The following is a 15,371-nucleotide window of genomic DNA, read 5'->3' on the forward strand; positions in this document are numbered from 1 at the left end:
GGCAACATATTCCGAATAAATATCTGATATTTGCAAAAGATCCTTCGAGTCATTGTTGTGTCTTGTGCTTCATCATTAGAGGCCTGCGATTACACAAACAGGGCATGTGTTGGGATTTATAAGGCCTGCAATTTCTTGCTATGGGCCTACCAATTCATGTTGATTTTCTGCCATTGTCACCTATGATTTGTGAATAGTTGGGAGATGGTATATGCCCATTCCACGATCAACGTGGACAAGGAAATTTTTTCGTAGATTTAAAAACATGGGTTCTATGTTAAAATATTTTCTTTCTCACAATAGTGAAGGAGTGTTTGCAATGTGTAGCGTTTGATGAAAGAATAGAGAAAGAGAAGTGTGTGTAGTAAGGCAACAAGGGTTTGAAGCAGTGTTACTAGCCTCAGACTCGGCAAGCCCAAATCAAGCTCAAACTTGGACTTGGTGGCCAGACTTGGCATGGACCCAACAATTAAAAACCCATGAAATTCAAAGATTTTTAAGGATTTGAAGTTTTTTCATGCATCATTTAGCCAATTAACATCAGATACACATTAATTGAGAAAAATAGAAGCTACTTTGCACGCATACACAACTTTTCATAGATCACATAAGTATAAATGCAAATTTTTGAAAGAAATTGCGTAAATTTAAATTGAATAACATAATCGAAATATAGTGTTACTATCAAATGTCTATAGTATTAATAGAATATGCAATCCATTGAATCAAAAGTTCAAAACATATATCAAAATAAGGCTCATAGTAGCCTATTTCCTACGACTATGCATAAGATAGGTCATGTAAGACTCTAAAGTCTAGAGCCATCATCTCTCCGTGTGTGAAGTTGAACCTCAGTGACATGCTCATCATGATCATCCTCCTCATCCTCATACTCATCCTCATAATCCTCATCATCAGAGTCGGATCAATCTCTCTTGGCCTCAGGGTCCTACACTGGGTCTCCTTGTGCTCTAGCCTCCTCCACTGCCATTGCCACTATCACTGCCTCTATCCTTCGATCCACCTAATCAACCCACTCCAAGCCTTATTTAGTGAAGACATGATTATCAACTTCCAACTTTAGTTTGACCTCAAATAGCCAAGACAAGTTGTGCGAGATAAGACTATTAAAGGCATGCTAAATCTTGAAATTTGGCTAAAGTTGGAATTTTTTGAAAACCCCCAAAATCTATAATCTGCATTTTAACTCCTATAAAGTTGAAAACTTTCTCAAACATCTTGACGATATTTATACAAATATAACTTAAAGTATAAGAATTTTATTTGTATAAATCCTCCTACCCTTAAGCTGAAAAGCTTATTATTTTTCATTGGTTGATAGTAGAGTCCGACTAGTAGGACTCGGCGAGTCAACTGTGGTAGCTACCTCAGCGAGTTAGCCAAAACTTGGTCAGGACTCGGTCGAGTCCGAGTCCAAACGCAATTTGCCTCGTTTTTCCCACCTCACCACAAAATTTGTTGAAGATAGCCTCTTGTTGACCATTTTTTCCCATAGAATTTTTAATTCGACTTCAAGGGTTTTTGCAATCCAAGCATTTGAGATCGTGGATTAGCAGATCGAGCATTTATAGGCAGTTGGTGGTAGAGAGTATAAGTTACACTGCAGCAAATTGTTTGACAATATAGAAAGATGGACATCATCCAACGAATAACAATTTCTACTCAACTTATCATCTAATATCTAAATCTGCATTTTTCTGAGTCTCATTTCAATCGATCCATTTTTATATCCACTTGATAATAATTATTTTATTCTTGTTTGCAACTAATAAGCAATCAATTGGAAAGTTAAATTGTGATTTGTCTGAACTCTAACATATCACCTTTATTTTATGATATTGAGTTTTACTTGTCAAACACTATATTGTTATTATTATTGTTATTTTTGTGAAAATGAATCCTGCGTTTTGTTCGATCTATGCAGACTAGGCGTCTAGGGAAAAATTTGATAGACAATGTTTTATCTTTTGGCGACTAAAATATGCCATCCCCTTTACTATGTATTGATTCTAGACTTGGTTTCCTAGAATCATTTTGAACTAGTAAAGAACGAATTTGATGACGAGGGTTGGATTATTGTAAAATCTAAACGGTCTAGACAACAAGAAGTAGCATTTAATCCCCCAAAAACTCAAATTCCTTCCCACCCTTATCCTCAAAACTCACATAGGTCAAACTGCCCTTTACAAGAAGATTGCGATGGACTTTGTCTAGACATTGTTTGGATTCTAATCCTTTCATGCATCTAAGAGATCCAATTCTGAGATCGCCATTGCCTAAACTCAAATCAAATGGATGGACTCTATGCCAAATGGACAGGAACAGGTACAGAGGTAGAATCTATTGTGAGATGGTTGAATGAATCTTATGATAAGAAATTAGAAGTAACTATCTTGGAAAATGATGATCGTTATATTGCTTGTTGTAGCACCAGTTTGAAAAAAGAATTGTTATTTAAACTTATGCCCTAGTTTTCAAAGGCAAATCTTTTAGAGTCCTTGATTGATAGCCTTTCTTTGACCCGAACAACCCAGGCTCCTTCATAATAGATTAGGCTGTTAATTTGCCTAATCTCGCTATTGAACTACTAACAAAAGAAATTCTTAAATTAATGGGTAACAAGTTAGAGAAATATGTAGGTTTTGTAGAAACTGAATGGAGGTTCTCGAGTCCAATTATCATAGCCAAAATGAATGCCAACATTTGTAATCCTAAGATTTTAAAGATTTGCATTAAGGGAAGGTCACCCAGGATAGAACCAGGATCCGTGGAAGGATCTTTCATAGAGGACCCTACATCAGCTTATCTGATCTCGAATTAGAGCCCTTCTTTTCCTTATCCTCCTCCGAACATGCAGATTGTCCTTATTAAGGAAAAGGGAGGCTTTGACTTGGTGGAATCCTCTATAAGAGATGATTTGGAAGAGAGAGACATTAGAGAAGCTGCTCCCTCACTCCCCTCAGTTATAGTAGGATTTGTTATATCTACAGATCAAGGAGGGGAGGCTTCAAGATTCATAATGAATACCCTCTTTGAACCAATTCAGATTTAGAATAAGCTTGAATAAGCTTGTAATTCTCATGCTATTGCTTGAATGAGCATAAGATTTGTAATCGATGTCAATATTAAAAAAAATCCAAGTTGGCTTAAACTCAAGATGTAACTTTGCCACAAGACTCTCATGTTACACGGTCATGGAAACCCAAGTGGTAATCTCTGACTATTGAAGATCTATACAAATCTTAGTTTCTTGCTTCAACACAACAATCAAAGAAACAAAACACCACAACAATCAAAGAAAGAAAATGTCGCTTCAGATGATCATGTTTTGTAAAATTTAAAGGCACTATTGAAGATCTATACAAAATCTTAGGTTCTTGCTTCAACACAACAATCAAAGAAACAAAACACCACAACAATCAAAGAAAGAAAATGTCACTTCAGATGATCAAGAGTCACAGTTTAGAATCCACCTTCTACAATGAGACAAATACAACTAATAGAAGATAAATAGTCACAACTTAGAATTCCACAAAGATGTCCCTCTTGGGATTTGAACCAGTCTCTCCACAATGAGAACTCGTTGCTTCAACCAATTAAGCTAAACCCCTTGGACAGCCAGCTTGGATGTTCATTATGATATGCTACTGGAATAGGAGAAATATCAGGCAAAGGTTGACAAATTGGTGAGTGATGGAGCTCAAGAGGAACTAGAAAATTCATCTTTTAGGGGAACCTAATTCTATTTTTTGATTAATCATTGGACGCATATTGTTTAAGGTTACAATCAAAGAATAATCATGATTGTTGTACCTGGCAAACTTTTGTTTTCTTAGTGGAAGTATCAATGAGTTCAAATGCTTTAGATTGTCCACTATACTAAGAAATATCTGCATCTTTATTAATTTTGTTTACTCCATTTTCTATGAAGATGCAAAACATCCAAAAGCACAATTTCACCTTTGGTCTCAACTCAAATAAGGATTCTGTAGATGTCACACCTTGCAAGGTTTTGCACAAATATCTGTTTAGTAGATATATTCACCTCTATTGTGTTTCATGCACTTGTTCATCTCCACAATAATTCTTTTTTCTTGTTAACCACCCCATTTTGTTGAGGGGTGTACGCATTGTCTCTGAATGCATTTTGTCTCATATAGTTCTCTTGGAAGTGAACTTGCTGTGATTATCAGACTTGAAGATTTTTATGAATCCATTCTTCTGTTTTTCAACCAATGACTTGAACTGGACAAAATTCCCAGAGCAATTATACTTATTCTTCAAGAAGTATACTAATGTTTTCCTAGATCATAAACCAGCAACAGAATATACCTTGTAACAATGATTGTTGATGATTTTTAGGATGGCTCACAGAGATTTATTTGAATGAGATCTAAGTCACCTTTGCATGCCACACCATTTCATTAGGAAATAGCTTTCATATTTGCTTAACATACAGATTCCCACACACTGTTTTATTTTGGTAGATAGCAATCCATTAATCACCCTCACTGAATTCTGTGTGAAACAGTAATTTTTTAAATTCACAATTCTTTTACTTTTTTGAGTTTGATGCACATTTATCAGGCTTTCTCACAAATCACTATTAGAATTGGGATTCTGAACCCATGTGACCAATCTGTGAGGAATGGATAATGTCTACAACATTGAGGGTTCTCTACAATAATCTGCAAGGTTTGAAAATCCTTCTAGTTTATGCTTTGAGAATTATTCTATCACAGACATTGGTCTGCGATCGTGAGTATCATAAGACTCCAGATATTAATATTTTGACCTATCAATTTTTCATCTTTGGGCAAAATTATTTTAATAATTGGACATCGCTAGGGTTTCAACTTTAACTAAAAAGCAAAATTTGGGCAGAAAAATTCTTAATTGCAGACTGAAATGATGTAGGCTTTCACAATATTTTTGCAGAATCTTGTGCATTTCATATTTTAGAAAAAATAGAAAATTAAAAGTGTACCCAAATTTCCCATATTATGGTTGATATGTTCATCTCTTGCTGTTCATCCACACTATAGATCTTTTTAACAGGTGCTCTTCCTGTCTGAACCTGCATTGAACTGATTTCTTTCTGCGGCTACTCTTAACACTAGGGATTTTGTTAGTTGGAAATCCATTAATCACCCTCACCCAACTCTGTGTGAAACTTCAATTTTTCAAATTCGGAAATCTTTTAACTTTTTGAGAAGTTTGATGCTTGTTTCTCAGGATTTATAAAAAATGACTAGTGAAACTGGCATTTTGAACTCATTGGATCAATTCATGAGAAATGGACAGTATCTTCAATAACCAGGCTTCTCTAACATGCTTATTGATATCTGCAAGATTTGAAACATTCTAGTTTATGCTTTGAGAATTATTCTATCACAATTACTCTGCTCAGCAATGGGGAGTATTTTATGACTTGAAGATGTTAATGTTTTGGCCCGTAATTTTTTAGCTTTTGTTAAAATAATTTTAATATTGGCCATTGCTAGGGTTTCAAATTATGACAAAAAAAAAAAATTGACAGTAAAATTATCTTGCAGACTGATATGGTGCAGGCTTTCACAATTCTTTTTTGGAATGCTGGGCTTATTTTATAGTTTTGAAAAACTAGAAATCTAAGACAATGTATCCAAATTTCTAACATCATGGTTCATATGTTCATCCCTTTCTGTTTATCCGCACTGTAGATCTTTTATATAGTCCACTCTTCCTATTGATTTGAGCCCTTTTTTTATTGTGATGAATAATAGCCTCCCATGAATTTGTCCGTTCTGCCGAGGGCCATCTGAGTTTTTCCTAATAATTGTCAAGTTAACGAGGTAAATCTAATTCCTGTTTATCTGCACTAGTTGTAATTTCAAATGCAGTCAAATATGCATGATAATATGAACAATTATGCTGGCTTAAAATTGGGTCATTCTGTTTCAGTGACATTCTTGGAATTGTTTGAACACGTCAGTCATGGTTTTTAGCTTTGAATAACTGTACTTAATCTCCCGTAATGAAGTATTTTTGTACAAATCATTAGAGGCAGAACAGTCTTGACTATTAATCATTGCCAAATCTTTCTTTGTTTGTTTCAAAATATGAGTAGTTATTTGTTTCCTGAAATGTAACTGTGATGATTGTTGGCTGAATATTCTGATTATCTTTGTTTTTGCATGCATGTTTTGGCATAGCTTAATGTATTCTTGTAAATTGTAAACAAAGTTGGATCTTTATTAATGCAGGCCAAACGCATATTTCTTTAATACGTGAAGCAAAGTATTTCAACTACAGGATGTCTGAAATTTTTCTAGCCTTATTAAATTAATCTTTATGTTTTGTAAGGTTTTTTCTGACAGTTTTGTCCCTCAACTTAAATAAGGTTTCTGAATAGCACTTCTTATGTTGTCCAAATAGGTTGTCATCCGATGTTTGAGTGCAATAGCCAATGTAATTCATGTATGTGGAGGGGATTTTTTCATCCGCCGCTTCAAAACTGATTGCTCCCATTTTTTAAGATTGTTATCTAAGGGGCTTTACCTGAGTAAGGTTTCATTTAAGACAGAAAAATCTATGCTGCTTCCTTTTAGAAAGGGTAGCAATCTTACTGACCACACAGACATGGCAGAAGGAACCTTGCTTAAGGTGCAAGAAGCATTTTTTTTTAATGATCACAGCTATTGCAAATGACAAGAAAAGTGCTTGTGCTCTGGAGGCAATATTCAAACAGATAACTGGGTTGACTGTGGGTTTTTCTTGTGGTAGTCGAACGTTGGATCAAGCTGCTACAGATGCCTTGCTTGGTCTATCAAGCATCGATCAAGATTTTGTTTGGCTGCTTCTAGCTGACATTGTTTACTCAGAAGATGGCAGAGAGCTACCAAATCCTCCTTGTACTGGGTTGCCAGAGGTTGCTCGGCTTCTCCCAGAGTCACACCAGGAATATCTTTGGGTTCAATATGCAGGTCAAAATTATAGTTTGACTGCTGATCCTTTACTGGCAAAAAAACTGCTGGAAAAGATAGATGCTTTGCCATGAGCTTGAGGTAGGGGAGCAGATGTAATCTTGTAAATTGAGCACTGAATAGATGTAAATACATTTCATTATTGTCAAGCTTCTCAATTCTTGGAAGTGGTTTCAGCTTAATTCTTTGAAAATGTATAATATATGTACGTGTAACGTTTAAATGTTGGAAGCATGATAAAATGTGCCTTTATATATGTTGGTGCAAGGGTCAAATTTGGGTAGGCTTACAAAACGAGTATATTTACTCCATTTGTTAGTGTTCTTGAGATGTCTGTTGATTAGTTTTATATCAGTGCTGTTCAGAAATTTTTTTTTTCTTCTGTTGTTTTATTATTAATATTTACTAATCGAGGCAGAAACTCTGCATTTGTTGACATTTTTCTCCTAATGTCTTTAATGTAGTTTTTCCCCACCTATTTTTCCAATATATGAAGGAAAGTATATTTATATGATTGAAGTTTTATAGAGAGAAATAACAGTTCAGGCTACCATTTGTTAGGAGACGACCAAGATATTAGTTCTGAGTTTCACAACCTTAATGTTCTATTTTTAAGCAAAAGTGAAAATGCTTTAAGCTAGAAAGTGGCTGTAAATTCTATGGCTGACCACAGTAATCTATTTATGGTAGGCAAATTTTTAACACTAATTTTCTGAGTCAAAGCAGTATCCAAGCATTATGTTTAGCTGTTCGATACAAGCCATCTGCTGTAATTGCAAAAAAAATGGGGATATGGTCACATCATGATCTAATTTTGTCATATTATTACTAGCAGCTACTTAAATGAAGATTATACTTCAACACCTCCCTCTATGATTTGCTTTTTATATGAACATCAACAAAACAAGGGTGTTGTATCTCTTGAAAACAAAAACCTTATGGACAACTAACAACAGATTAACAATTAGAGCATAGTAACAACACTCTTAACTGAATATCAAAAACAGACTAGCCAACATCAACAGAGTAAACCATGCCTGGAACCCTGTCCATAGCAACTACTGCTAACACTATCATTATCCAAAGAGTAATGATGTGCATAGTTATCGCTAAACCTACCATAACCAAAACACTGTCAAATTACATTGATTAATACCAAACTGTAATAAAGTCTTAGTGAGAGACAATGTAGTTTCAAACTAGTAGAAATTAGACAAATAGATATTAACAGTAGAAACTAGTAAAGTTGTACTAGAGACAAGGCTATAGATACCAATAAAGCCTAACAATGACACAAAGGAAGGAGGGTCCCAACCCCCAGTTCTCTTTAGTCTTGCATGGTTTAGGAAGCATTCCCGTTGCCCAATCTTCAATAAGGAACTTGAAAGTTATCTTCCTCGTCATTGTCCATCCCAAACATGTCTTTTTGCAAAAACACAATGTGGTGATTGAGTTGTCCATGATCTTCATCACAAACAAAGAAACATCCTGGAGACATTTCTCCATGTTAGTGATTCTATTTTTTATTTTGTTATTCTCTTCTTAGGTGTCCACATTTTCTCCTCTCTCTCTGTTGACTGCGACCTTGCCCTTGCTAGTGGTAGGCAACAAGGTTTTCATTTCAACGGCCACTTCCTTAGTAAAGTCCAGGAATATTGTTTTTTAAGTTCTCAAAGTCATGGAGGAACTACTTGCAGTTAGTAGCTTCATCGTCTATAATCTTTACCATCAGAATCACTATATCCTTACTCATCAGATTTTTTAGTCAGTCTTTAAGATTATTTCCCTTTTTGGCAAACTTAGCAGCCAATCAGGTAGATCAGTGTGGTGTACACTTTTCAGTGGACACTATTATCCTCTTTGTCATTTTTACCATTTGAATCACTCTGTCCTCCCTCATCAAACTCTGAGTCAGTCTTTAGATTATTTCCCTTTTTAGGAGGCTTAGTAGCCAGTCTGGTAGATCAACAAGGTGTACTATTCTCTTCAGGAGCTTCACTATTCGAGTATGTTTCCTATATATTAAATTTACCCTTTTTGTTGGGCTTGACTTTCAGTTTAACAAGGGAGTTATTCCTCCTTTGGTTTTTGTTCAGCCATTGTGGTAAAGGGTGTGTCAGGTGATCCTTATTGAGCTTTTAGGGAAGGGTTCTTAAAACATTTATTTTTACTACGTCCTACAGTGTCCAACAAGGTAGTTTACTGTGGGCTAGAGGAAGCAAGGGCTTTTTGAACTCAAATGCCTTTGGGCAGGCACAGACTGAGGGGAAACAATATAATCTAAACATGAAACCTTGGTATAGAATGTTCCATTTTGTCCCCTGGCTTTTGGCCTCAACAATTTCTTTAACAATGCCTCTAGGGAATGGAGGAAAAGTTGGAGGAATATGGCACTTTGATTTCTAAAATGATTCCAAAAAGGCATATCATCTAAAGCTACAACCAATTGTGTTACAATCCAAAGTTGAGAGAATACATGACTGCAAAAGATCCAAAATGAAATTTGCAAACAAAAAATGGCACATAAATCTGTTATAAATGTATGTAGTTCGTGCATTCATAGTTATTCATGTTATCCTCTTTTTAAATTTCCGAGTAGGCTACTTGTTCATGTGATAAGTCTTGTGTGACAAGTCTGTCATCATAATAGAAAGAAGAGGAACACGAATTATGTTTAGATTTTGTAATCCTATAAAATCCTACCACCTAAGATCACAACACAAAAAGGCCTTCTAAGATTATTAAAAAGTTAGCCATGTTAACCCAACCAACGCAACCATGTGGACAGGTTGGCAATGAATGTACTCCAAGTTCAACATGATCAGGTAGTTTAAATTTTAGAAAGATAACTCATGTAGGTTTTTAAAATAACACCCCAACCTTTAAGGGAACAAAACCTCAAACAAGACCATAAAGGACTACTAAAGGAAAAATTAATGGATTCCATATGAAGTGAAGAAATTTTCTCCTTCCCTAGAAGGGATTTTAAGTTGGAGGACTGACAATGTTCTAGACTACAACATTGCAAACCATCATGAGTAAGACATATAGAAGCCATAAAATCAACAACATTCACTTCTCTGTAAGTGTGCCTAATGGTAAAAGCTTCAAACCTATTTAGAAGTGACTTGATGTCTTTTAAAGTACCCTCCACATTGTAACTTACCTTCATAGTTCCTTTGGTCACTTTAATAATTAGCTTGGAGTATTTGAAATAAACATTGATTTAACTCTAATCAACAAATCAATTCTAAGGCCCCAATGGTTGCTTCAATAATTAACTTTGGAGTCAACCTCAACAAACATTGATTTAATTCCAATTGACAAATCAATTTCGAGGCCCGAAGACAAGGCCATGGCCTTTTCATGGTTTCCTATTGATTTTTTTTTCTTGTTGAATTCTTTGGGTTGCTAGTATAAGCAAAAATTAAACTACCTTTATAATCTCTAATTACCCAACCATCAGTTGTGAATCCCTATCTTTTAGCACCATCAAAGTTTTGTTTAGAGCAGGGGGATGAGGAATCTATTTGTTGTTGCTCAAAGTTGACTTCTTGCCATCATCAAACTTGTAGAAAGTATTAGGGAGCTTTTTAGGTGTTACCATATGGTCCCAATTAGAAGGGGGGATGCTAGGGTTTTCCTATTGATTGACAACAATATTCGCACATAGGAGCTTGTCAAACATTATTATAGACCATCTATGGTACTTACAAAATGTCCAATATATGATTATTTATATCGTTCTAAATGCACCAACACACATGGTAAGGGATTTTTGTAACAATTGCTTAACAAGGTGTTTCCATGGGTACTACCGATAAATAAAAGAAAAGTAAATGAATAATCCACAACTTGCAAACTTGCTAGGATTCAACAAGTGGCGGTGATATGAACTCACTCCTTGATACATCCAATATTGTTCTACTCAATTTGCTGCTTTGAAATGCTTCAACAACACTTCTACCCTAGCTTCACAAATTACAATCATGCATCACAACACTTAACAATATGATTTACATATGCTTTTATAGATATTTTTCCATGTTAGTGGAAAGCCTAAAATGTATTGCCGATGTCAACTTCCAAAACAACTAAAACATACGAGCTAGGATGCCAATCCACCATCTCAAATTTCTTGATGTTTGCCCTAAACAATTCAATGAGAAAATAAAACATACTTTGACTTTTTGTCCTCAAGTTTGTCGATTCCATCCAACTTTTTGTTAGTATTTTTTTTTGACTTCTATCACTGGTTCACTTCCTTAGATGTTTGCATGTACTTAAGTAGCTAATATAACTCCAGACATACATTGATATGACTTTGACAATGATTCCATATGAACTACACAACTTGAAACATTCAAAAACTCCATCGTTGATCATTTGTTCCACAATTGACTATTTGTCATCAATACAATGAACACTTAGTAATTATGTTTGTGTGATCCAATCTACTTTTGGTATGATTGATACGTCACCTTTAGTTATGTTTGTGTAATCCAATTCACTTTCGGTATGATTGATACATCACCTTTAATGTGTGTTGTTGCCAACAATGGATACCCAACTTTGATACTTCATGCTCTTGGTATCAATCCTTTTCATCAATATGCCAACATTGAGCACCTATTGTATACTAACATTGAACACCCATTATATGTCAAGTCTTTGGAAGATAGGTTGCCAAACATTTGAAATAATTTGACAGTGATCAAAGAGGCTGTTCTGACCCCTTTCAAACAAAGATCTAATAAATAAGTACATAATAAGGAAATAATTGTAACTACAAAATGATATCACAATATCAGTAAATAACGTTGAAAATACATAAATCATTAACTAAATTATAATATAAAGTTATAAGGAAGGTCTAATTATAAACTGATCAAGAATGAAGAAAAAATAGTTTAATATAATTAATTTAATAAACAAGACGTATATTTTTTAAAAACATTACATAATACATAACATGCATAACATGTATACCTATAAACCCACATATATGTTTGTGGCCTATTATATAAATTCAAATATTATTACCCTTACCAATCAATAAACCATATTCCAATGGCAAAAATTATTTACATATTATTTATAAACACTAATAAATATATTATAACAAATCTAAAACCGATGAGGTAGGTGTATATCAAGAAGGGAGTGAAACATATAAAGGAGACCAAATATATTAATAAAAAGCTACAGATGGAATGTGGACCAATCATAGATTGGAGAGGATGAAAATGTATAAATCATGAAGAAAGGGAATTTTTCAATGACCAACAAAGTTCATACCATTAAAATACTCTTTACACACACATGACGACAAATTAAGAGAATGGGAAGTATTAAGGTTAAAAATAAGGTAGCCTTTTGAATCTCAAAATGGGTCTCAAAATGGGGAGTATACAAAAGTAAGGAAAAAGGAGTATAATAAATGGAAGGTAATAGAAAGATTATAAAGAGTTAACTTTAAGAATTTGAAATTATCTTATTTTTTAATAAGATGAATTATTATGTTATATATACATATGTATGTATATATAGGATATATGAAAAGAAAAGATATTAATATACTTTTTAATGGATAATTTAAACTTATACATATATACAAAAGTAAACATGTATATGTAGATATGGAGTACTAAGAGAATGTTACATATGATTCAATGTGGTTATTTGTTAAGATCAAGAGAGTCCTTTTGGGAAGAGTGTGATCTTAATAGCTCAAAATCAAGAGAGTCCCTTTGGGAAAATAGTGATCTTTATATGGTTTAAGGCTAGAATATTTTGTACATGTTAACATATGCATATGTGACAAGAGCCCTAGAAAGAGAATGTCTCTTCCAGGAAAGGCCTTAAAGGGAGCACTTCGTGGAAGATGAAGAAGTAATTGGGCACCTAAGGATCTTCGAGAGGGTTATCAATGTCAATATGGAGATGTCTTTAAGGTCAGGGTTATGATAGAGGGTAGAATAGTGAAACATAATTTATTATTTTATAAATTCTAACATTGGTTTTGTAGGTATTCTAGTCCTAGCTAGTGGGGGCATTAGTGTGGAATTAGAGCATGATTCTGCCATTATGTGGGGTAAGAAATGAAACCATTCTAGTCAATGAAAAGGAATATAAAAATAATGATAAGAATGAATAAAGAGAAATCAATTTGAGGCATGCCATTATATAAACATGCTTGAAAATATAATTATGTGATTATGAGATAACCTAAGATGATAAAAAAACTATCTTAAGTCTAGTCACCAAACCCTACTATCAAATCATAGGAAGAAAACATATGGGATGAATCTGTTGGAAGCTACAATTAGAACAATTGTTATGTTGTCATTGATGTCAAACCTTATTGGTAAGAAAGTTTTCTATTTGATTTGAGTGCTAATTGATGAAGAGGATTTGAGAAGTTGTTCATAATAAAAACACCTAGAGGAAAGGTTGAGTTATGAGATAAAACTACAATGGGCACTTGACTAGTTAGACTTTGACACGATAAAATTGTTTAATCATGTTACAAGTAAGGTAGATAGTTGTATTGAAGCCTTGAAAAAGTAATCAAAGATTGACCAAATGCATAGGCTTGACCGAGCAACACAACACAAGATTAAGGAACTTGAAGTTTGTGCTGAGTGATGCTAGCGTCGACTGAGCCACAATATGTGCATAGTAGAAATAGTGTTGATCGAGCATCAATATATATGTTGAACAAGAAAGTTAGTAGTAACCGAGCAACCTAGTGAAGATTGAGCATCAACACACAGTGTTGGCTGAGGGATAACAGTTTGACAGTTTAAGAGGAAATCATGATTTCCAGCTAACAAAATTAATTATTTGGAATATGTAAAGCATGTAGAAGATAAGGCTGGATGACTTGGAACATTAAAATCAATTGAAATCATGTTTGCATGTTTCTATGCAAGGATTCATGGAGAAGTTTAGAGAAGTTTCTAGAATAGAAAAGAGGAGAAAAAAATGTTGGAAGGATTAGATGAATCTGACCTAAACCTGAGATCTACAATGGTGTTTAAGAAGAAAAAGATTAGAATTAACCATTTAAGGAGGAACAAGAGCTAAGCTTGTGAGTATGAGAGTGAGCGTGAAGGCCTAGTAAGGTTGGAGCAGATGTTTGACTAGTGAAGTAGGAGGCTCAAAAGACTTATGAAGAAGCAAAGGGTGATTTCTTGAAATAGAGATCAGCATGAAGACCAGTCAGTGGATCAACTTATGAACAAAATTGTGATCTATTTTTGCAAAGTGAGTTTTACTTATTCGGATTAAAACTTGCTATTACTTTCTAACCATTGTATCTATATTGAAATCCTTTAATCAAAGTTGACCTAATAGTCATATGTAAATTCTTTAATTAAGATGGCATTCTAATGGAATGTTCTACAGTCCTCTAACAAGGCCACTATTGTAAATTCTTTAATTAAGGTAGCATTCTAATGGAATGTTCTACAGTCCTCTAACAAGGCCACTACTAACAGGGTGATTAAATCCTTTAACAGGGTCACATTTAACATCATGTTTTGTAACCTTTAATAGGGTTGGCTCATGATAGAGACCACTTCATAAGAGTGAAAAGATTGGTGACATGTTACTTGTGGTTTCTCCTAAATTGAGTTTCCACATTAAATCCTAGTGTCAAACTTGTGTGGATGTTATTTGCGATGCTTTATTGTTAATGTTTACATTTTGGAAGTTTATTATATTTAGGATAATGGATTGCTAGTTTATGTTACTGAAAGTTTACTACAGAGACCGAGCTAATGGATGTTCCAATCTAAAGTAGTTGAAGTGTTTGTTTGTTCGATTGATACATATGGAATTTGGATCACTGATTCATCCCCTCCCTCTCAGTTACTCTAAACATTCTAATAATTGGTATTAGAGCATTAGTGCTTGTAGAAAAAAACTTTCAAGGTACTTGAAGTTAAATATGAAGATGTACAAGGAGTAGGTGCCAAAGTTGAACAAAGAGAATTTCCTTGCATGGCAAAGTTTGATGAGGCTACATCTAGCAAGAATTGGGGAGGTTGCAATGCATTTTGTGGACAATGCATATGTAGAGATAACAATTTTTCCTTTGACAACTTAGAAGCTAAAGGAGAAGTTTTAAATGTCAAATCTTCTCTTTCCTAGTGTGTACTTGATCCTTCTTATCATATATGCCTTCTCTATCCTCTCTTTGCTTTCCTCTATTCTCTCTAACTGATTCTACAATTCATAACATTATCACAACCTCCATAGCTAGTATGAATAATCTCTACCCTTAAAATTCATCTCTCTTGTGTCTTCTCTTCCTTCATGCACTTACAAATTGTTTAGGGTTTGTCTCCATAAGTAAACACAAGCTAGCTAGGGATAGGA

At 34.3% G+C, this 15,371-nt stretch overlaps 1 pseudogene across 1 annotated transcript in view; it reads left to right on the top strand.

The window, feature by feature from the left end:
* LOC149565292 (uncharacterized) overlaps positions 1-7,242 on the top strand; it is a 186,181-nt pseudogene extending 178,939 nt beyond the window's left edge. The window contains exon 16 of the transcript XR_016362030.1: positions 6,439-7,242. The product of XR_016362030.1 is annotated as an uncharacterized LOC149565292 (transcript). The remainder of the gene's footprint in view (positions 1-6,438) is intronic.
* Positions 7,243-15,371: the final 8,129 nt, after the last annotated feature.

Source organism: Cupressus sempervirens, chromosome 3 (genome assembly GCF_028749045.1).
Source record: "Cupressus sempervirens isolate cs-2001-9-10 chromosome 3, ASM2874904v1, whole genome shotgun sequence".
NCBI lineage: Eukaryota > Viridiplantae > Streptophyta > Pinopsida > Cupressales > Cupressaceae > Cupressus > Cupressus sempervirens.